The sequence below is a fragment of the Netta rufina genome (genome assembly GCF_964035555.1).
Source record: "Netta rufina genome assembly, chromosome: 7".
NCBI classification, from domain to species: domain Eukaryota; kingdom Metazoa; phylum Chordata; class Aves; order Anseriformes; family Anatidae; genus Netta; species Netta rufina.
Genome location: NC_140130.1, coordinates 14,978,821 through 15,003,344, shown reverse-complemented (window position 1 = coordinate 15,003,344; position 24,524 = coordinate 14,978,821). Strand labels below are relative to the sequence as shown.

The window sequence follows — 24,524 nt, the reverse complement described above, 5'->3', positions numbered from 1 at the left end:
GTATAGATTTTTTTAAATGCAGTTTGGCTCACCAGCTCCAAAACCATAATATTTATTTGTTTTTCTCAAAATAGAAACACGCACAGTTGTTGTCAAGTGGGTGATACTGTTTTATAGACAATGTTTGTCTCCTTTTCTTTTACTTTTGGAACACAAGCAACCAGGTGAGTGTAAATTTCTGATGTTAATGCAAATGATGCCAGTGCGGAGCTTACAGTTAGTTCTCTGCTCAAAATGGAAGATAAACAACATTACCTGAAGAAGTGAAGAATGGGATCAAACATGAATTTTCCTAAAACAAAAAACAAGTAAGCGTGTGCTTATTTCCTTTTTTTATTTGTAGATCTCTGGTTATTACTGTAAATGGTTTGTAATACTCTTTTCCCAGATGATGTGTTTTTATTATATGATTTTATTTTGTGCAGCTGTATAGTTAAGTGCTACAGCTAAGTGCAGTTAGAGTTTATAAATAAATTCTAAATTATTTTAACATATGGATTGATTTTGAATTCTATACTATTCCCATTAGTCATTACAAAAATTCTAAGCAGTATCCATTTTCATTTAATCATTGTGTGAGAAGCCTGGTGAGGTTCAGCAGTGTGCCTTTCAGATTTGGAACTCTGTAGGTAACTAAGGGAGAAAGGAGTGGCGTGTAGTAATATATTTTAGAAAAAGTGTAGCTTTCTTAGCATTAGAGCAGAGGATTCTTAACTTATTCCTTTTATTTCATTGAGGGTAAGCCCAGAGTCTACTAGTGAAGAATGAGTCACATAAAAGTAATATGCTAGTGTCTGGTTCTCCTAGGGAGAACAGTCACTGGTTTTTATCTTGCGTAACACGAATAAATGTTATGTTGAGCAACCGTAAACTCTGAAAGACTGATTCCTGTATGCAGGAGGTAGCAGAGCAAAAGAGGCACTTAATCTGTGGATTGCCATTATCTTAAATTTATCTTATGTCTGGCTGATGACTGTGTACCTATGGAAATTGTGATTAAATGAGAGAATTTTGGGGAAGAGGGGAGCTGGAATCGACATTTCTTCTTTTTATTACAAAGATAATTCAAGTTCTGCATGTATATTAAGATTTAACATGTCAACAAGACTACTTTTTCCTTTCTGGAGGTACTATCCCTTGGAAAGAAAAAAAAAAAAAGGGTTTGGGGAAGGGAGGCTTTTTCTTTTTTTAAAGCTTATTTTAGAGAAGTTCATATTAATGTTACATGGGTATTAATGTTTTCTTAATCCTAACTCTTAAAAAGGAGTTTGACTTTCTACAACAAATTTCTGTCGTCAAAGGCTTAAGTTGATTGAAGAAGACAGATGATCATCACTCCTACCACATATGAAAATAATTTTGTGCTTTGCTGGCATTAATACAATATGCTAATAGTAAGGAATTTAGCTAGTCATCCTTTGAGTATACACATAATGTGTAGGAACTTTTGATGGCTGCCTTTGGATTGCTGTGCTATGTCATATGGTAGTGGCTGTGAATCCTCCGTTTGCTAGGATTTATTAGGGGGGAAGTTTAAGTTCTAGAAATAAGCATATCAGCTGTTGGATTTGGACATAGTGCTTAGAGGCTAGAAAGAAGACAGGAAGTGGATTTGTTACTTGAGACACTTGTGATAGTATTTTATTTCATGACTAAGGTATTTTAAATGAACTCCACTGGATGTAAGTGAAGTTGGGTCAGACCTGTAAGACTATCTTCAACTCCGGCTGAAGTCAGTGGTATTCTGTAAGCTTTTCATATGTGTTTGATACTATTTTTTTTAAACTTGAATACCCCTTTAACAAAAAGAGGAACATACAGTGCTGGTTTTGAAGTGTTGATTAACAGGATGCACGTGTCTCTTGAAGCTGTTGCTGATCGTACATGTTTCTGAGGAGTGCCTCCTGCAAAACTGTCAGCTCAACATTCCCTGAACTTGGGCTGTTAAGTCTAGCCAGCAAATGAGGAGGTTTACAGGTTGTCTGTCTTGTGCAGGTACCAGATTACATTCACGATTCTGCTGCACTCTTCTTGGAAATGCAAATTAATCTGAGCTTGTTTGAAGGGGAGGGAAAAAGTTCTTTGTAGTAAAGATGTCAGTTTTCACTATAATGATTCATATTAGATCTAAGCATGTGTGTGTGTTTTTGAAAGAAAAAGGCTATTTTAGTGGTCATTAATCAGAAAACTAATATCTGAGTCAGAGAGATGCTAACATGCTTACTAGTTACCTCAGTGTCAGGATGTAAGTACTTACCAAACTTTTCTGTGTTGTTTTTATATAGGGTTTCTCCTACCCTCTGTAAGTATGGCTACTCCTGAGTGTATTTTGGGAAGGAACTATCCTCTTGTACCAGACAATATATCTTGTAGCATAAGTATTATAAGTATGGGACACTTTATTTTGTGGGCACTAGTATTTGTAGTCATGTTACTTAACATTGCTGTCATAGGTGGTGGTGTGTACAGAGAAAGAGAGATCCATTGTAGTAATGTGTTCGGCTTTTTGATCAGTTGGCAGCAGACGCTTCTTGCAAGGCAGCACTCTCTGTTCAAGTCCAGAAGTCCTGTGCAGTTGTCGATTTACGGTCTTTACTGTGTGCACATGCATGCTTGTGCACTTAAGACTCTTGTCAGAAATACTACTTTCTAGTGCATGGTACAGGTGTCACAAAACATTCTTATGTAACCGATATGATGAATGTAATTTATAATATTATACTTGATTAAACAATCAATTTAATGACTTACAGTGCTTTTTATACTGTGATAATGCAGGTAACTTGATTGCAGAAGTCAGGATAGAGCCAGGTAAGTTATTTTGCCATTTATGGCTTTTGACAAAAAATGTGTGTTTTCAGAGGCTTGTCCAGGTGTACTGGAAAACGCATAGGAAGATTGGCTAATACTGTATAGGGAAGTAGGAAGGAATTAGTCAAATGTGCTATGCTTTATGACTTGTTTTACACTCAAACAACTTGTGCTAAATTTGTCACTTAATAACATAGATATTCATTCAATAGATGCTGTTTTGTATTTCTGGAACATACTAACCTGCTGTTACGAACAAAGCATGGAGTTGCTTGTTTACCACCACCACCCACCCCTGCCTCTTTTTTTTTTTTTTTTTTTAGCTTGTTGAGCTGATACATATTTAGAGAATGATTTTTTAGAAGTTAAGGATATCATGTAATTTTTTTATTGTTTGTGATGGCACTTCTGTCTCTTTTTTTCTGCAATGAAGAGTAATTATCTGGATTCAGTGTTTTCATGTGTGGTGGTTTTCTTCTCAGATTTCTGCCATTTCTCATTCTGTGTGTTACATAAACACATAAACGTGCACAAAAATGGAGAACTAAATTGTAGGGGGATAGGGTTGGTGCTTTTGTATTGGCAAATGTATATGGAGAAAAATATATTATTCGCCATTTTTTTCTGACCTTAGATTTCTGTCCAGGTTCTTTCCTCTTCTTTATTAAATACAAATTAGGGCCTATGTAGACACTAAATTTTCTTTGTACCAGATGTGGTAAGGTTAATGACACTTGATTAAATACTCACAAATAGTTGCTCTTTAAAAGAATTCTTGTCTTCCTTGTTTGCCTTTTTCTAAGAATTGGTCTTGGCTCTTGATTACCCTGTCTGATACATGGATTCATCTCTCTCTCACTTCTGGCAGCCCAAGCCAAGTGACCATTACGTCTTAACAATGGTTACTCATCTCCTCTTCTGACCAGAAGGGAAAGGAAGGATAGGAGAGGTGAATTGCAAAAGGGAACTTTCTATGGGGAGGGTGGGGAAAAAGGAGGAGTGACAGTTGTGTATGAAGCACGAAAAATGGTGTGCATTTCAAAGCATGGTAGTAGTAATCAGCAAGATGTGGTACCACTGTATTCTGTAGCCTGTTCACGCCTCTGGTGGACTGAAATCCTTCAACTCCAGACCACTGCTATCCACTTGTGAATTATTTCTTCTTATGCTGTTTTCTTTGCAGATTTTGTTTAAACAGTTTATAATGTCTTCTGTGTTTGGACTAATGGGGGGTCGTGAAGAAGATGGAGCCAAGCTCTTGTCAGAGGTGTACAGCAAAAGGATGAGAGGCAGTCGTCACAGGGAATTTCCAACTACATATAAGGAAAAACTTCACAATGAGAAAAGTTGAGTGGAAGAGGTGCACAGAGAGGCTGTGGATCCCTCCTCCCTGGGTGATATTCCAAGTGCAACTGGACAAAGCCCCAAGCAACCTGATCTAACTTTGAAGTTGCCCTCCTTTGAGCAGGGGATTGGACTAAATGAGCTGTAGATGCCCATTCTGACCTAAACTGTGATCTCATTCTGCAACCCTACTGGTGTGATTGTAGTAAAATGGCCAGAGATAGAGCAGCTGTTTTGGTTGATATTGATAGTGATTTTCAGCTATTTCAGAAACGAACTATTTGTACTATGTATTGTAAATAAGGCATGTTTCAGCAGCAGAGATGTTTTGAAAACCGAGTTCTGAGTCTTTCATAGTAACTGTATATGATAGTATATTCACTGGTACTAGAGTACTGTAAAGGCCACTTTTTTTTTTTTTCTTTAATACGTGGAAAGCTATTCCCCAGTTCCCAGTTCGTTATCTAATGAAAGAATGGAGTACAGGAAGGAAAAGTCACTGATGTACCAGTGTTAGTGTTGCTGGGAAGCTTTGCTGAAAAGGATTTCAAGGGTGAATGGAAAACTATTGTTGATCACTAGAAGTTAAAGATTTCATTGGAAAAAGGTAAATAATAATTATTGGTGAAGGAAAGAAAGGAATAAGCAGGTAAGCAAGGATGTAACATAGTTAGGATGGAGAGGCTTGGGTAAAATACAAAGATACTTTTGCTAGACACAAATTGCTATTTTGTGGCAAGAGGAAGAAGTTATTCAAAGGTTCTTTTATTTGTTCTAGATAACTTTCTTTGTGCTAAATATCTCCCTTCACATTAAAGGCTAAGTGCACTCCAGTGCCTGAATAACAGATGTCAGTGTTATTGCAAAAATAGGTGCCATGCTTTATAAATAACATCTACTGTTTCGTTCACTGAGAAGTCCACTTCTATTTTTGTGTTTTTAAACGTGGACTATTTTTCTTTTTCTTACAGAGATTTCTTCGGGCTCTAAACTGTGAGACGGAAGGGAGAGTGAATCTTTTATCTTGGCCAATGAGGGAGGATTAATCCAATAATTGTGCTCAGGGAGATACAGATATCTCTTCCCTCTCTCTGGGGTGCAGATTATTTCTGCTAGGAGCATGAATAATTTGCACAGTGTGTGCTTGTGCATATTTTCCACCGTCCGATTAAGAGGGTCTATGTATGAAAACATCCCCTTGAACTTTAATCCTAGTCTGGAATGTTCCTCCACGACTTCTGTGAGGGTGAGGCTTTGTAGTATCCTCTCTGTGGACTAGAGATTGTTTATTTCTATCTTCTGTCTACTGTTTTCTTGCCTGGGGAAGCAGGCAAGTGGCAGCCTGAAACTGGGCTTCGGTTTTGCAGGGTGTATTTTCCTTGCTGAGTTGAGTATGTGAAAGAGGCTTTTTTTTTCTTGCTACCTTCCCAGTCTGTACAGCAGTAAGGCACACAGAACAGGAAGATGAACAACAAAAGGGAGATGGAAATAAAAGCCAGAATTCAAAACAAAGCATGACATATTTTTAAAAGCCTTTAGACTGATCTTTATAGCATTTTAAAATGTTGAAGAAAATGCACTATTGTTAAAACTTTTTGATGGTTTTATTTATAAGGTAGAAAAATATTTTCACCATAATTGGGTAACTCTTAATCGTAGCAATTGCATATTTATCAGTGTGAGGGGCTGTTATTAATGTAGCTGTCATGCACAAACACATTTCTGCATTAAATCCATTTAGTATGTGCATTATTCGGTCTAGAATGTCACCAGGACATCAAAGCCCCCTTAGGCATAAGAGCACAGTGCCCTGCTGTGGCTGCAGAAAGGGCTTGATCAATAAATGTAACATGTTAATGCAGAGCAAATAGAATAAAAGATTTCTTTGACAAGACATGAAAAATCACCTTGTGGCAGCTGGCATGGTGATGCCATTTCAGCGGAGACACTAGCAAAGTTGATCTGACAAGTAAAGAGGAGAGATGATGGTTATAAGGTGCTTTTGTTTCAAACTTCTTTCTTGACCTGTCAGGTTTTGAAGGAGCCTGAATGGCCCTTTTTTGTCATGTGAAAATTGTAGTCTTAGGCAGTTATGAAGCAGTTATCTCTTCTCAAATTGTGAATGCTGCTGTTTAATTGATTCACTTAGCATTTGAAACTGTCACGCATTAATAATTGCTAAATCCTGTAGATACTGCTCCAGTGTGTCATGCTTAAATGTGTAGTTATCAGAAAATTAATATCCTTAATGAACCGACGCTTTCAAACTAGCATTGCATGAAATCTCTTTTGCCCTTTCATTTGTTGAAGGTATATCAGCCAGTTTTCAGAGCAACCCCTCCTGACATTGGTGTGGTTTTATTTATTTATTTTTTTGATGCCCGACAAATGCCAGCTTTGCTTTGGGTACATAGTGTGCTCAATGACAATAAATATAGTAATTATGCTGGAGTTAGTAATTAACATAATTATAGTCAATTACGACAAATACAGTGCAGAGCTAAATAAATGAGGGTGAGAAATTAGCAAGCTAATTGATTTACCTTACTTGCTGCTTCTTCTTGCAACTAGCAGTTGTGGATTTTCTGCAAGGAGAAAGTGTATTGTTTACAAATAGCTGATTGTGTTTTGAAATGATTCTGTCTTATGGCTCTCACTTCAGTTTCTTTTATACTGAGGTGAAGAGGATTGAAATATGGGGTAGTCGTTAGAAGGAAAAAAGGAGCTGCTGTTCTGTTCTCACTGAATGCTCTGAAGGAAAATGTATGTACTTGCTTTAATTTTAGATAATTCTTAGAGTATTGAGGGAAAAAAGGCTATTTTTCTTCACAAGAAAAATACATTGCTACGTAAATTTTTGCCATGTATTTTAATCTGCTTAAATGTGGTTTGAATTATCTAAAAGACATCAATATCTTTTTGTTTATTTATTTACTTATTGACATTAGAGAGGTCTACACAGCACTGGATAGCTAAAGAAAGAATTGAAATTGTTCAAGTAATCCAAGTGTGTTGAAACAATATGCTCTTGTTCAGCCATCAGTTTCAATAATTCAGAACCATTGGACCAGTATAGATGCATAGTATCATAATGTTTGTGCACATTATAATTGCCTGTTTTGTTTCAAGATGATTTATAGTATGTTGTCTGAAATAAGAGTATTGGAGCTATGCTGTTAATCTGTTTCACTCTCCTTTTTTTTTTTTTTCAAGCATGACCACATTTTACTATAAGAAAAGAGAATTAATATGTTTAAGTACTGAAGATTTTGCATTTTTTTTTAAACTGGGATTTTTTTCTTCATGCAAGGAAACAGGGTGTGGTTTAAAAACATGAGTTCTGTACTCGGTCTAGTTTATTGTTTCAAGGTAAATGGAATTGTATCTAGACACGTCAATGAAGAGAGAGCATTTGCTGCAGCTAAGCAATCTGAAATATATGATTTCTTGATGTTTTGCTACTGAGGTAATGAGTAGGTTTGTAGTTCAAGAGGTGGATGCTTAAAGTTTGCCTGTTAGGGGTGTCCTACTGTAAAGCACATGATGCTCTATATTTTGAGTAATATTGAAATGTTAGGAATGTCAGAAAATGAATGTACATCAGCACTCTTTAGAATCAATCCATTTGAAAATCAATTTGCTAAATGGAATATTTATAAACAAGGAGTCATTTAAATTATTTAAAATTTATAGACTTAGTCTTTCAGATGAAGTCTTACATGTTTATTAATCGGTATGGACTACATTATGCATAATTATATTTTTATTAAAATAATTATTAAATAGTTGTATCCTACTGGACAAACTGAGACAAATGTGATGATGTGTTTATATATGAGTAAAACCTTAGGAGTTGTATAAGATAAAGTTTTATAGGTGCAAAAATGTAGGGAGAGTATTACCAGTAAAAAAAATATTTTACATTTCAAATAGTATTTCTGTTTTGGGTAGCTGATCAAACTATAATAATCAAAGCTAAATGCACTCCTTACTCTCTCTTCCTCTCCTTTACCCTCATGCCATGCCTTCCCTTTTGAAAAGTAACATTTCAACAGGAACCAGATGTGATCTGGGTAATGTATAAGGAAAACTTTTTTTAGCATTTGAAAACTTTGAATAATAATAAAAAATACTATTAAGATTTACTTTGTCTCTCATGCAGTAGCTGTGCCTGTGTTCTGTTACTTTGTCAGCTTTAAATGTAAGTATGGAACATTTGCCATTTCAGAATATTTTCTGTATATGTTTTTGTGGCTCGTGTATTTTCCTGCTGTCTTTTCTGTTGTCCTTGTTTTTTTGTTGTTATGAAGGGGATGAGTGAATGAACCAGTTTTAAAAATATCAAGTTCGTGGCTTATGGTATGCATTTAAATACCTGAGTTTGATTTTCGTACACTGTGCATAGGATGTAAGGGTTTTTGTTTTGTTTTGATGGATAAGTTAGTTTTCCAGACTTGCTGATATGTAGAGGCAAAACTTAGATTATAAATTGTTTTATTTCAATTTTGTACTGGTGGTTTTTCTCTTCTGTAGTCCCAACAGCCTCTCTTTCTGTCCATTGATCCTTGCTTGACTTTTTATGGCCACATAGTCACTAACAGACTGTGAAAACACTGTAGTATATATACCTCTGACCCCCAGTGCTGGCCATTATCCATTGATTTACTATATCTGACAGATCAGAACATAAGATTGTATTCTGTTCTGCTTTTCTCAAGAAGGCTTAACACTGTGGAAAGAGTTGTCCTGAGAATATATCACATGGCAGAATTGGGCAAAAGCTTGTTACTTGAACCTTTGGGGGGTGTCCGTGTGTGTTCATATTGTGTAGTAGAGAATTCTTGGGAGGGATTACTGGAGCGTTTAAATCTGGTAAAAACGTTAAACATACTGCAGAATTTGATGTTAAGTAAAATAAAGTGAGCTTGAACTGTTAGATCTTTAAATGTAGCTAGTGAATGCTAATGTGGTGGGTGTTGAAATTTGTTTTCTTGGTGACATCCATCTCCATGGGGCTGTTGCAATCATGAGAAAAGATGAAATCTGATATATCTGAATCTACTTGATAAAGGTGAGTAATGAAGTCCTTGTACTTGAACTAAAATGGGGTGTCATATTAGGTATCCATTGACTCAAAGTTGGTCACAAAGCTTTTTGACTGTAATACATCATTCCCGGTGAACTGATGTTGATATTATATAACTTCCTTTGAATGAGTGGGGAGTGAACTGCTTTCTCTTGGTCATGAAATTGAAGTGGGTTTTTGGAATGATGTTGGAGGCTAAATCCATGTGTTTTGTGCTTACTGTTTGGAAACCTGGAGGGCTTAATTCACTGGAACAGTCATTTCATCTCCTGTTGTGAGAACTGTAACCAATCTTAAACAAAAAAGTTTTTTTTTTTTTTTTTTTTTAATTTCTCTCTGAATGGCAGGAATCTGGTATTGGACTGAGAAAATCAGTTCATTAGTCAATGGAAAACTACTGTAATATATGGAAAAATATTGGCATTTGGAGGAGAAATAACTTGATGCACTTGTTTTAGTTTTCAAATAATGTTTGTTGGAAGAGTGCAAGTAATGGTTTGGTGACTTCCCCCTGCATAATTTCTGGTTATGTGGCTTTTGAGACTGGGAACTACTCTTCTTTTACACAGTATTGGGAGTTACAGAAAAGGGCATATAAAGAGCATGTTACAGGTGAAATAATCAGGCGGAGCATTCTTATTTTCTGACTTTCCTAATCTCTCTTACTCTAAAACAGTATTTCCTCATGACTGCTGTTGTGAAACGAGAGCCAAGGACTGCAGAAATAACTTACCTGAGGACAAGGAGCTTGACTGAAAGGAAGAACCTGCATTAACTCTGAAGCTATTGTCTCTGTCTCTTCCTCTCTGTTTTGTTGAAAGGTATCATCTGTTGTCTTTGATGCAATACATGAGATTCCCAGTGTCTAACTGCAGATATGAAGAACTTAATTGGTTTTGCTAACCATTACTTAGTTAGAAAGGCCTCTGTCCCCCAGTATTCAAGAAGCCTGCTGAGTGATAATGTTACAAGTAGTTGGTTGGCACTTGGCACAAAAAATCTGTCTGATGTTTCTGTTTATGTATTGCTTGTTTGCTGTATGTTGTCTTGTGTGGTTTTTGCCATTTTTGAGGTCTTTAATTTTACATGAATCATCTTTACATAAGTTATCTTGGAGTTGATTTTTCAGTTTAAAAAGACAACCGCAAACCCTTAGCTGGTGGAAATGTGAAGAATGAGTATCATAGAAGTGCAAAAGGGCCATGCATTTTACTCAGGGTAAGGAGCAAGCATGTCAAACTAGACATGTTAAACAATAATTATACTGTCTTTAAGGTCATAGTTAATGCAGTGTTAGAGCTCAGTTCCAGGCTTTTACTCTGAACTGAAGCTGGCAGTCATGTGAAGTTTTGTGATTTTTATTATTTATTTATTTGTTGTTTTTTATTGTCTTTCTCCTTGATCATGCTTACTTCATGATCAGTGAGTTGCTTACTGGAGAGTTGGAAGATCTGTTGACTGTCATTTTCTTTCTTTACAATTTGTTCTCCATTTTTATCTTAATTTGTCCATTAAGTCCATAAATGGAAGCTGTGAATATGCTTCATAATATGGTCATTAGCTTGTTCCTTTTTAAACAACTCATTGCTCATGTTTGCTTTGTTGAAAGAATATAGAGATCATATTTAAAAGAACATAAATCAGAGATACAAAATATCTAATGTTGGATAATAATTTATAACCTATCCAAAACTCAGGGGAGTTGATAATGCCTTGATCATTGGACTGCACTGTGGAATAGATCCTCTTCAAGTGCTGAAGTCTCCAGTGTTTTCTCTTGTGCAGCTGGTATATAAGCTGTACTGGTAGGTGTGCACACCTCCATTTTTTTTCCATTGAAAGCATAGCGTGTGGGGGATGCTGTCATCAGAAGTAGTTTACTGGCATTATATACACATAAGCACACATGCAAAACAGTGTCTTCTATATAACATCTTTAGAATGCCTTTATATATAATGCATGTATATTATGTTTTATCTTTAATACATAAAAAACGGGGGGTGATAATTAGTATTTGATCTACTTAGATTTAGTGCTTGAAATAAGGCTTTGTCAGCGATAACATTTTTATACTTAACATAGAAAAAATGTATTTAAGTTTGCTAACAGAAAAAGATGCGAAACATCAAAAGTGGGTGATGGGAGAGAAAACTGACTGGAGAGAATTAGAATAAAATGGAAGCAATCTCAGTGAAAAGTACTTAAGTGACTCAAGAAATTACAAATATCTATTTCCCCTGTGATTTCTTTATCCAAAACTGCCTATGTTCTTGTGGTGTTTTGTTATTTTTAAACTCCCTCCTCCTTTCTCCTCTCCCTTCTCCATAAACTTTCAGAAGTATTCAGTATTGGTCTTGGCATCAGCTCTTACTGAGGCCGATAGGAGGAAAGCTACATCAGCATGGTGTTTTTACTCCAGTGGTGACTGATGCATATCTCATAGGATGGACTGTTTGGCATAGGTGCAAACTCACAGTATTTGGACTTGGTAAGAGTCAGGCTCTTGGTCTGTCAATATTGTTATACTGAAGACTAGAATGAGAATATTTGTCTTATTACTAGTCAACTGCAAACTATTTTTTTTTTTTTTTTTTGGGGTGGGAGGGAGGTAAAACTAATAAAGGGATTATAAAAGGGTGGCTTTTTATCAATACGAAGCTTATGTGCTCAGTTCTGTCAGGTTGTTCATTTTTATATAGTGTAGTTACTGGACTGATGCAACAATTTAGAGTGTGAATGCTCAGTCCTTAATTTCTGAACTTGCATTAAGCACTAGTTTTTAATGCTTGCTTTGCTGAATGTTAAAAGATGTGGATTATGTTTAGTTAAAATGTACTTAATGATATTAAAAATAAAGTTAATATTTTATAAGCCAACTCTGCTTTTGCCATTTAGCTGTTGGGCTAATGGGTGCTGTTAGTTCCTTGTGAATACATCCTATGAAAAGACTTCAGTGCTTAGTGTTTTTAAATTACTTTCAGAAATGTGAGGTGCCTTTCCCTTAGAATATTAATCTGTGATCAGACGTGCCAACAAGGAACTCATTTAATGAATTTTACAGAAAAGCTACATGTTACCTACGTTTAATAATTTCTTCAAGCAAATTTTCTAACCATTGATTTGAAGATGAAAGTAGGCATGTGTATTCTTTGTAAGGGAAGCACGTACTTGTGGTCACTTAAACTACTTCTTTAGTTAGTAGTTTAGATATTTACTCATCGTTAGTATTTTTTCCTTTTTGCAAGATTTCAAGACCAGTACATTTTTAGTTGTTTGGAAGCATCCAGTGACCTACTTAGAGCAACAGAGCAGATTTTTATGACCAAGATATGGCTAGAGGGGTGAAATTTTACTTTGGCGACAGTGTTCTGAAGTTTTTGTTCGTTTATTCTTGGTCATATGCTAAATGCTAGGTATTTTATACTAATCAGAAATGCATCTCTTAAAGCACATGGCGATCATATATAAAAGTTGTCCTCAAACCATTTACATGTAAAGGATCCAAGACCTGCTGCGGTATCATGACATTGCAAGGCCATGTGGCCGCAGCAGCACTGGATGAAGATGCTGTGCTTTAGGCTCCCAGGACTTTCAAGACCTTTTTGCTGGAGAGAAAGGATGAAAACTTGACCTAGTTACATAAGTGATAAAATGTACTGATTATTTTAAAGCACTTAAAGGATGAGGGGAGAGTTATTCTGGAGGTGCCAGGGATTAACAGTATAATGAATATTCAGAAAACTCTGGTTCCAATACAATTACATTAAGATTATTTGACAGTCCAGTGTCTGGATGGTAAAATTACAGCTGCTCAAGGATCTGAACGCTTTCTTTCTCTACCTATTAACTTGCATTTAATACACTCTCTATCTTGTACAGCGAAGTACTATGGAATAGCACAGAAACAGTCATGTGTGAAGGTGATTAAGTTGGAATGGCTTTAGGAAAAAACATGTTCAAATAGTATGTTTTCTAAGAAATGGGAACTACCCAACTGAGAGACTGTGTCTCTGTCCAGTTTACTTCTTTTCCTCCATCTTTTCTTTCATTTCTCCCTCTCTTCTTCAGCTCCTTTTATCAGGAAAAGGCTGCTGAAGGTGCTGTATTTTATTGTCATCTGGGAGATTTGGGTGCAGTACGACAAGATGTTCCTTCTTCCCTTGAAATACTCTATTTTGTTCATGATTTTGCTCATAATTGTGATTAGGCATTAACAAGCTGAGCTGTTCCTGTGTAGCATTAGTTGCAGTTCTACCAGGTGCACAAACTCTGGTCACTGGAACCACAGGTATTTTGAAACAAGAGCTTCACCTGCACTTAAATGACTGACCAAAAGAAAAGAAGTTTCAGAAGTTAAACTGGGGACTAATGCATTAGTCTGGATTCTTTTTGGCCGTCATTTGTCGCACTTTCTACTAATCAGTAAATGAAAGCAGAGCAGATATGTGCCTGTATTGAACTAAATGTAACGGGTATTTGTGTGTTATAGTACAGCAGACAATGATCTTGGTTAGTCTACCCCTAGTGTTTAAAGCCAAAGTAAAAGGGTGAAGTCAGCTTTAAGGTACCATTACACAGAATCACAGAATTTCTAGGTTGGAAGAGACCTCAAGATCATCGAGTCCAACCTCTGACCTAACGCTAACAATCCCCACTAAACCATATCCCTAAGCTCTACGTCTAAACGTCTTTTGAAGACTTCCAGGGATGGTGACTCCACCACTTCCCTGGGCAGCCTGTTCCAGTGTCTAACAACCCTTTCAGTAAAGAAGTTCTTCCTAACATCCAGCCTAAAACTCCCCTGGCGCAACTTTAGCCCATTCCCCCTTGTCCTGTCACCAGGCACGTGGGAGAACAGACCAACCCCCACCTCGCTACAGCCTCCTTCGAGGTACCCGTAGAGAGCGATAAGGTCGCCCCTGAGCCTCCTCTTCTCCAGGCTGAACAAGCCCAGCTCCCTCAGCCGCTCCTCGTAGGACTTGTTCTCCAGGCCCCTCACCAGCTTCGTCGCCCTTCTCTGCACCCGCTCAAGCACCTCGATGTCCTTCTTGTAGCGAGGGGCCCAAAACTGAACACAGTACTCGAGGTGCGGCCTCACCAGAGCCGAGTACAGGGGGACAATCACCTCCCTAGCCCTGCTGGTCATTCTGCACTTTATTTTCATTGTGCCTTTTCTGTGTAGACAGGCGTGCAATGGAAGCAATTAAAACTGTGGGAGGAAAGAGTAGAACTACAAACCCTTCAGGATAGCTGGTAGTGATCAAGTTGGTGCTTGTATTTACAACATAGCTTATTATTATTTAACTTGGAACGAATAAATAATTCCTATGTTGTACTAGATGCATGTTACTAGTGGCCAGAGTAGTGTCAGAACTGGTCAGTAAGCTTTGCTGTATACACAGAAGCATCGAGAGTCCTGGGTTCTATATCTTGTTTAGTGTACATGTACTATGAAGTCATAATTTAAATCAGAATTCCTAAATGATTTCTTGACTGCAGATTTCCACACAAGACTCATTCTTGAATGAAAATTCTTATAGTCTATTCCCAGCCTTTTTTTTTTTTTTTTTTTTTTTTTTTAAACTAGTAAAAACGCACAAGATAGTCTGCAACAAAAAAGATATGTAGGTATGGACTTACGTTAAGGGTTCATCTGTAAGTTCCTAAAACCAAACAATACCTGAACTTACTCTGTTCAGACATTTGCTGAACATAAGTGAGATCCTTGAAGTTTGGTTATATCCAGTTGAATGGAACTAACTTAATTCATGTTGTAGTAAATTCACATTGCTGTATGTATGTAGAAAGCTAGGTGTTCCTCATTTCTATCCTGTGCAGGTATATTTTTCTGCGATGTTTTTAAATCTGCTTTGTGCTACAGTGTTTTTTATTTATATTAAGGCCTTCATGTCTCATTAAGTGGTCATTGAACAGAAGCAGTGAATTGATGTTAAAATCTTCTCACTGATGATTTCAGCTAAACCAACCACTAGTCTATTAAAAATAAACAACAACAAAAAAAAGCTTTTTACTCACTGTCTAGCTAACAGAATGCATAAGAGTAGAGAGCTTTGACCCCAGAAGGCTTTGAGTGATAGACTCTTTTCAGATTCTTGTGTAAATCATACTAAGGCCCAATGTGTAAATTTGACAGTAGTTCTCTGCGTTTGACATTGTAACTTAAAGCTTTTATGTTATTTAAATATACTAAAATGCACCCTGAATGAAACTGCAGGTGCTGCTACACTTCTATTAGAGAACAGTAATACTTGCCTTAGAAAAACTCTGAGGCAGGTGAAAGAGTTAAGCAAAGCAGCCAGAAACCATTTTCAGCTTTTACTTTGCAGATACAACCTTTTAAGCATACCTACATTTACCTGCAATGGCAATCGTTTTGCATTTTAATGACAAATCAAGTACGCTAACTTGCATTTGAAACGAAAGTGCCTTAAATGTCTCTGGCTGTCAGAATGAGATGTTAGGAGCTTGATGAAAAGAGAACAAAGAAGACAAAGTATGAAGCCTAGATACAGTGCAAAATGAAATAAAACCTTGTATGGCCTGTCAGGGGTGTCAGTTGATATTCCTATCTAAAGCACATTATAGTATTACTTTGCAGCTCATAGCTTACTCATCTGTCTTTTTTAATTCATCACATTCTAGCCCACATCTTTTAAGTCCCATGTGTCAACAATGGAAGAAATCTGTTAATTGACAAATGAGTGTCACAAATGTGAATTGGTGCCTTTACATCAGAGGCAGGTAGTCTCTGTTGTTTTTTGTCGGCTCTATTATTGGCATAAGCCAGTGTAAGACATCTGTCTTTGCCAGAATGAGAGATGACAGCCAAAGAAGGGCTGTCATTGTTTTAGTGCATGTTCATTCTGCTGAGATACTGTATAAAGATAAAATGTCAGTTAAAAGAATATGAAAAACTATCGGGAGGAAGTCCTTAAATTACTTGGGAAGGGGATCCGGGAATTGGTGCCAGAATTGAAATCCGAACATTCCAGTTTGCATCTATCACATCAATTTAAAAATAATACTTTCTGAGTAACTGGGTCAGTTTATAAGGCATTTAGGAAAACGTTAGGCTGTGTTGGCATAATTAGCTCGTAAGATGGAAGGAAAAAACATACCTCCACAGGATATGAGTTTATTTATTACAAGTTCATTTTTCAGACATGTATAGAATTGTCTCAATAAAAATATGCTGTGTAGCATCTCTGGCGTTGATTTGCATCTGTTTTGAAACATTGAAATTGCTCCTTTCCAATTTCTTTTTCTGTTATATTTCTATTTTAGATTGATGAATAACATAATGAAATAAAAAGCATAGCCAGCTGTGAGTTGATGAGACAATTAATAGGAGGAAAATTATTAACAGAGTTCTGGGGTGTCTAGAGGGTGTAAACTATACCAAAGTTACTCCCAAATCACTGAATCCCTTTATTGTAGTAAATGACTTTTTAATATTGGATAGTGAAAAAGAGGAAAATGCTTTAATGGAGGAGGTGGAAAGGGGAATAGAATAAAAATGTCATAAAAGGCCACCATTGTCCTTTTTATTTTGGGTCAAAAGTCATAAGAAGGATAGATGAATGTTAATCTCTGTTAACTTTAATAACGATACACTATATGTGCTATGAGATGCTCCACTCCTTCCAAAATGACCTGCAATTTGGGGTTCTGAGTGACCTTATGACCTTGGGTTTTTGAGGACTGTAACAGAACCCAGCACAGGGCTAAATCTTGAACTGTGATGAGATTGGATGTGTTCAAGTTTCAGGATGTTTCTAAACAATAATTTGTTACAAGTCCTAATTTTAGATTTGTTTTTACATTTTAGAGCCATTGATATGGTAGATTGTAGAAGTTCTCAATTTTCATACCTATGCGATATAGGATAACATTGTAGGATTTGTATTTTTTTTTTTTTTTAAAAAAAAAAAAAGAAGAACTTGCTTCCAGCAAATATTTGAGCAGTAGAAAAGAACGTCTAATTGATGTTTTTCCCTCCCCACCATCAAATGTGGAGCTCTCTAATTTTGTTTGTCTTTGGTAACTGTGTTTATCTCCAAGGAGCCTCCAAGCTGTTTTACTGCAGTCTGTGGTTAATGTTGATTGCAGTTTTTGTTACTGGTCTCAAGAATTGAAATAAAATTAAATAGTTCTAATGGGTGCTAGTAATTTTATGGGTCTTTGGTGTCTAAAGCCAAGAATGACTAGCATAAAGCTTCCTTTCATTTTAACACGTTGGATAGAAATATTGTGGCTTTGTAAGGAGATCCCTTTCAAAAAAATAAGAGGGAAGGTGGTTTGTGTCTTTAAAAACCTACTTTAAAAAAAAGTTTATTTCAAGTCCTTCAGAATTTATGTTGCTAGAGGTCATTTTAAAGGACTACAACTGATGAAACTTAAGGAGCGTTTGTTGTTTGTATACAAAGGCTTACATGCCTTAATTGAACAACAACTTTTTATTAGTGAAAGCCTTGTTTTTCCGTTTCCAGCCTTAGCTGGTTCTAACTAAATGCTTAAATTTCCAGTCAAAAGCCATGCAGTTGGTGGTATTATGTGAAATGCCAGGCATATCTTCTCAGTCATGGTTTTTAGCAATGTTTTTTCATGTTCATTTTCCTTTGAGAATTGGAAAGGTAACACCCGCCATTTTACAGAGGGCACAACTGAGAGGTGAGGAAGTCTTGTTGGTTAACTGTAGAAGGCAAGTGTCATTTTCAGCCCTTCATACCAACTTGCATAAACCACTCCCACGTGTCGTCAGGAGGGATGGGTGACACCTGTCCACCCACTGTTTCTGTAGTGCTCCTGGAAGTAGTTTATTTTCATGTGCTACATAGCTACACTTGATATTACCTGATAGCAGGTGTATCAACAAGGTTGATGATCCATCTGAGACTGAAGAGAAGTTTAGGATTTAAAGTCATTGTAGACATGGAGGTACGTTTTTTGCCTTCAGGCAGATTGGTTTTTTACTCATATTTGTTCCCTCCTAACTGAATGTTACATAATTATAAAAACCAAAAACACAAAGGCACAGTAACAAAAACAATGTAGACTGAGATTGTTGATAGATTTTCTTTTTTAGTTAGGAAAGAAATATATTTTCAGTGAAGATAACTAGGAAGAAGAGATATCATTTCTATAAAATAAGTGAATGAACTTCATTGTGAAAATTGATGTGTGGGAAATACAATGGTAGAGTGATAGGATACTATCCTGTCCTATACCTTGTGCTTTCTGCAAAATGCCAGGTAAAGCCTACAGAAAAAAATCAGCTTTTAGAATTCGACTATGGAAGTATGTGCTTGTATGACAGTATTGTCACTGCTACATTAACTCTAGAAAGGGAGGATACTAGAATTTAAATATAAAAATGTGATACATGTGTGTGTGCATACCCTCTCGGCGATTTCCCCCTCCCAACTGCCAGCTGTCATACAGAATCTGAAACAGACAAAAATTTATTGGGTAGTATTTAGAAACATGTCAGTGGTAACGACTAGATCTCTGATTTCAATTATCACCTACTAAATTTAGGCTAATGTAATGCATTTGTAGACCTGTTGAATGCACTTGACATCATGTTTAAAATATTTGAAACTGCACCGTTTTTTAATATCATATGTTGACCACTTTTTTTCCTACACACATCTGGTGCGTGGCAGCAGGCATCCCATGCGACCCATAAAAACTTCAGTTATACTGGTTTGAGTGTTTCTTTTTTTTCTTCAGATAATATTTCACCTAAGGACAAAAAAAAGTCTGAGGTTACAATTCAAAAATTTGCTTGATGAAATACAATACTGCTCTAATATCTGTAGTTCACATTTTTTTTCACCCTTTGCAATCAGTATGTAAATAGTGTTTTAATTTTTGCTTCTGTTGTTTAACATTACCTTTTTTCTTGAAAGTCCTTGGGATTTAGGCATCTATGTCAGTTGGATACTCTTAAAACTATTTCAATAGCAAATTACCTATCGCCATTATTATTCTGTAGAATGATTGGGTCATTCTTAAGGTGGAAGCCATGGTTTTGCACTGTCTCTTGTTAAATTAGCGAAGACTAAATTCTGGACTCAAATTCCTCTGAGTTCTGCTTTACTTGCTCTGTGAATGTTTTCTTGTTTTTTTTTTTGTGTGCTATTATTTTAGGTTTTTGAGGGGGGACCTTTTAATTGTTTTTATTTATTTTTTTCCAAGTATTGGGATACTTTGTTGTAGTGCTCCAAAATAGTTTTGTATCTTCCAATCTCTTACTCTTTTACTCCTTCCCTACGCAACATTCTCATACATACTCATTAAATCTGTCTGCTGATGTTTGCAACTCTGAGCTTACCTTCTAACTGTTGGGATAATAACCTTTGAAGGCATTTGTTTGGTAGTACAGAAGTGTTTGAATGCTCACTGTTTTTGTGAAAACATTACAAGCTTCTAATGTTACATTTGCATCTGTGTGCAAGCAATGTAAGAAACAAAATAGTCTTCAAATATGTTTAGAATACTTTAAATAAGATAATTGTCCACATCTTGATAGCTGCCTAGACAAGGGAATTTTGGAGGAATAAATATCCTTCTTGTTTAAAGCAAGTCCCCAGATTGCTTATACTAATTTTGCTTTGTTTTAGTTTATCATCTTGGAATCTGTTTTTCCTTAGTAATCTTCTGTGATTGCTAGCTTTTTTTTTTTTTTTTTTCTTCCTGCATAATACTCCCAGACATCCTTTAACTGTTTTATCCTTACGGATCTCAAAAATGTTTTAAACTGAAGTTATCAAAAAATTCTGAGCATGTTACATATTTCTGAAATATAGGGCAGAATAACAGGAACATTTGAAAAGGGTATTGGAAGTGTGCCTTCTGGAAGAGAAAACTAATCTTGAAGATGAAATTTCAATAAAGTTGAGTATAGCTCTTCTGGAGAAATGGGTAAGGACATTCTACTGACTGTCACTTTCAGAATTGTTAAAATTGTCTTGAATGGCAAATTTCAGGAAAAATTTCCTGTGACCCTTTTTTTCAGGGATTTTATTTATTTTTGGTGTGGAAAGTATCATATGATTCCTTAGGAATCCTCCAAACCAAGCATGGATGTACATGATATTTAATAATTGCAAAAGATGTAAATAGCAGCTTCATGGTGTGAGCAGCAATGTTTCTTACTCTGATTTAATCTTGTCTAGTACAAGTCTAAAACTCATCATTGATCACAAGTCACAGAATATTTCTACATAACTTTATTTTACAAAGCTTGTATTAGGCTGTATTTATTGTTCTTTTTCTCAATGGAAGATCCCTTTCAGATTAGCCCTGTGTGTTTTTTATCTTTCTTTGGATGTTTGACTGATGAGATCTAAGGCCTGAGAAGCCTTCAAAATCAAAACTGTGGTCATAAAAAAAGAACAAACTGAAGTTTAAATAGTTTGCAGAACTTGCTTTGCTCTGTTACGTATATTTTTTTTAATAGCTTGGGACTTGCAGATAAATGGTTCTGTTCTAACCATCAGTTCTATCAGGCTTTGTCCCTACCAGAATGCTGAGATTTTGGAAGAGTGCAGGGTGGGTATTTAGTTTGTCTATTTTGATTTTTTTTGTAATGATTGTATGTTGGCTTGTAAATATAGGGAACTCTTCTGCTGCTCTGTTTTGCTAACCTTTCTGATTGCTCTGTTTTCAGTCATTCTCAAATCACTCCTGTGCTGCCTGACTGCCACTTTGCATGGCCCAGTTTGGGACAGTTTTGCTGGCTTCCTCTTTATTCCCGCAAATTGTTCTAATCTTTGTGACTGCAGAAATGTTTCCTCTGTTTCCAGGTGTCTTCTCTCACTTGATATCATGGTACCTGCCAACTGTCTGTTTCTACAGCACCGAAATGTACCTTCGGCTTCTCTTTAAATAAATAGGACAGTTAACTGCTTTCAATACATCATTGTGGGACTTCTTCTCAAATATGCAAGTTTATTGCAAATCCTTTGTATGTGGTACTTCTGCTATCCACTTGATATGTCAGTAGAATTCATGTTGAGGAAAAGTATATGCATACGTGAATAGTGGAGAGGGATGAAAATTATTATGTTGCTGTTCTCTCCTTGTTACAGCAGATAGGTCTAATATAAAAAAAAGAAGTGCATGCTACAGTCATGAACTCTAAAATAAAAAGGCTCAGGAGTTTTTATGTTGCATAAGCAGACAAGTGAAGTGTATTTTATGTTCCTGTGGAGCAGAAAAGTAAATACTGTGATATTTATTATAGCTTCTCTATTGATAAGCCCTATCAGTAATAAAAGTCTCAAAGTTAATTAAACTTAAGCTTTATGTTAAAGGCACTATCCTATTTTCTTGTTACTTCTCAAAAATGCTTCATCAACCATCATAGTCTGTAAAGTGTCTTCCATGCATTAATCAAAGAGACTGCTGTGGGAAACTTTAATCAGAATAAATACCAGTTTATACTTTGTGAACAAATAATTAGTTGGCTAAGAAGAAACAAAAAACATTTCATCCTTTCATTTAATGAAAGCCAAAAAGGGACAAAAACAGAGAAGGGGGAATGCTCATCTGTGTTATTAATATATGGCTTACTTACAATTCATGACTTCTGTCACACAGTGCCATCCTTCTAATCAATGGTCTGAATGTCTTTCTGGAATAGATTGGATTAATCTTTGTTTTAAATGCGAACAAATGTATTTACTCCAGCAGAGATGAAATAAAAAGACAGCTAAAGAAATTAATGTTTGGAAATAGTAGAGGAGTTTTATATTGTCATTTGCTTTGCTTTTTTAAATGCTTCGTGAGGCTTTGTCATTGCATGACTCCTACAGGAGGGTGGTGGTGCATTATGTGAAGACAAATGTCTTGGGAACAAAAGGGCCCTTTTCTGCCAAAGCTGGAAGATGGTTCTGGCTCTTCATTTTTTTTTCCACCTTCAAAGAAGTCCAAGAAAACTGCTGACACTTACAGAAGAGTAAAATATGATTTATGATGACATCATGTATTACCCAAGCAAATCTGTTTCGAGGAAGATTGTTTTTTTTTTCTGGTGTGTTGTAATAAAGAAACAGTGAATCATTCTTGAAGGAGTATTGGTTCAGATTCTTCTCCCTCTATTGCCTCCACCCCACCCCCACTTTTCCCAGTTTTATGATTCTTTAGGGGTCTTAATATTGATGTTAACTACAAAAGAAGGTTCTAAAATTATCTTCAGTTCTTAAACATAGCTGCTTCATGTGGGTTTTTGTTATGCAAGAGTAATCTCTGCCATGTGGCTGGAGGCCATACCCATCTGCTACTGAATAGCATTGGTTCTGATTTACTGGCTCCAACAATATTTCATTGCAAACTTCATTTGGAGGCAGTAAGTTTCATTTGCTGAAGAACCGTAGCATCCTCATCTGCAACGGAATTTGGTTGTTCCATAACTGACTTTAATTAGTTAAACTGGCCTTTAGATGACTTTCTCTATCAAATGCCATGAATAAGACTGGTCACAATATTGTGTTGGATGATGGCATCAGCAACAGGGAGTAAAGCAGATGAATAAAAATAGAGATTATATTCCAACCCCCAGTAGGCTAAAAAGGAAGATGAATGGTAAAGCTTAGAAGATGACTAGTTTTACAGATAGTGCCAGGCAATAAAACTCAGTCAGGGTTAGTTAGGGAAGTGGTAGGAAAGAGGTAACGAGTCAGTGTAAGTCTTAGACTGTGACACAAGCAAAAATTCTCTGGCTGAGTATCTGGGCTGTGATACTGGGGAAGATGGGAAGCCCAGGGTCTATTGACTGCTTGAGTATGAGTGTTTCTAGACAGGGAGACATTGCAAGCCTTGTAAAAGCCTTTTATAGTTGGGTCAGAAATGGACATCAACATTTTATTTATGAAGTTCTTTTAGTTTTGAGCTTTTTAACTCCAGTGAAATACAAAATATACAGAAACAATTTTGGAGGTGTCCAAAAATGGGGCTTAATAAATGTCACTTGATATTTCCTTAGTGATTTTTAGTTAGCTGGTTATGCTCTGTGTTACATCTCTGGGAAGCCTATGCATCCCTTTTATGAAAAGAGCAGAAGCACAGATTACAGTAGTTGCTTATATATCAACCTGTGTCTTGTGTTTAAATAAATAAATGAATCCCCAGTGGCACAGCCAAATTTAAGACAGTTCTGATGTCTGTATTCATACCAAGCAATACCTTGTTCTGTGATTTTATTGTTTACTTCTGTCCTGTAGATTGGGACTTTAGTACAAAGTACATACCTAAACTCTGTTTCCTGTTATGGACTGTTCTTCATGGGCCATACATACTTTTTTTTTTTTTTTTTTTTTTCCCCCTAACCGATGCTGCTTTGAGAGGAAGGCAGGTTTACAGTGGGATACAGAAAATGTGTCTAAACTTGGGAGTTCTCTTTTGTATCAGAAGATGCTTCTGATCAGTCTGTCAGAAGTGTTTTGCCACTGCAGAAGTACAGAAGAGGAAGGTGCAGCTGTCTCCACAAAGGCAGAAGCCAGAGCCTCGCACAGGTAGGTTGAAGTGTTGCCTCTGAGCAAGGCAAGGGTTTCAGGCTACTCGATTCCCAGCTTGTTTAAGCAAAGCGTTAGTGACTGCCAGGAATCAGTGCTTTGCAGAGAGCTAAGAGTTAATGTACAGTGCTTCGTTTCTGTACAAAGTAAGTGCTGCTGTGCGGTTGGAAGTCCTGTCCCTCATTTCCCCTCACTTTGAGCAGTGGTATGATGTATCTTATTCTGCAATTCTTGAGAAGTCAACTTGATTGATTTTTATGTAATATGTGTTAGGCCTAAACCTTTCCCCAGTCTCCTTTTAACCTTGTCAGAGTTTTGTCTGGTGTTCCTCCTCCCGTTTTGAAACAATTAAATTCTTGTAATTCAGATGGATTTACACCTCAGCTGTGGTAAGTATTTTTGAGAAAACTGATGCTTGTCAAAAACCTCACGTTTTTGTTGGGGCCCTACATGTTGTGGACAGAGCTGTGAAAACTGAGTTGTCATAAATGTTCGGTTATCCTGTAACTTACTTGACAGAACAAGGACTAAGTACAGCAAGGTTGGTAAGAATCCTTTCACCGTTCATAGAAAATACCAGCATAGCAGTAGTGTAGAGTCTGTAATATAAAGTATATGTATACACTTCTTTGCATCTGAAAAGATGACTGCTTTATCCTCTGATTAAATGATAGAGACATAGCGTGTACGTAACCACATTCGTAATTGTTTTGTTGTACAAGAATGGAATTAACAACCTTAT

The 24,524-nt window shown here is 36.4% G+C and overlaps 1 protein-coding gene and 1 long non-coding RNA gene across 5 annotated transcripts in view; both read left to right on the top strand.

Moving 5' to 3' along the window:
- LOC311211540 lies at positions 1-22,339 on the top strand. Of its 4 annotated transcripts, XR_014618618.1 has the most exons (10): positions 1-2,302; positions 2,779-2,811; positions 3,680-3,760; positions 3,995-9,226; positions 9,918-10,062; positions 10,371-10,459; positions 10,939-11,046; positions 11,579-11,730; positions 20,075-20,189; positions 21,074-22,339. It is a non-coding gene; the product is annotated as an uncharacterized lncRNA (long non-coding RNA). The 4 variants fall into 4 exon arrangements; XR_014618621.1 differs by having other exon boundaries at positions 1-2,811; XR_014618619.1 differs by lacking the exon at positions 3,680-3,760 and having other exon boundaries at positions 1-2,811.
- The window catches only part of LRMDA (leucine rich melanocyte differentiation associated), a 677,631-nt gene that overhangs the window by 3,761 nt on the left and 649,346 nt on the right, over positions 1-24,524 (top strand).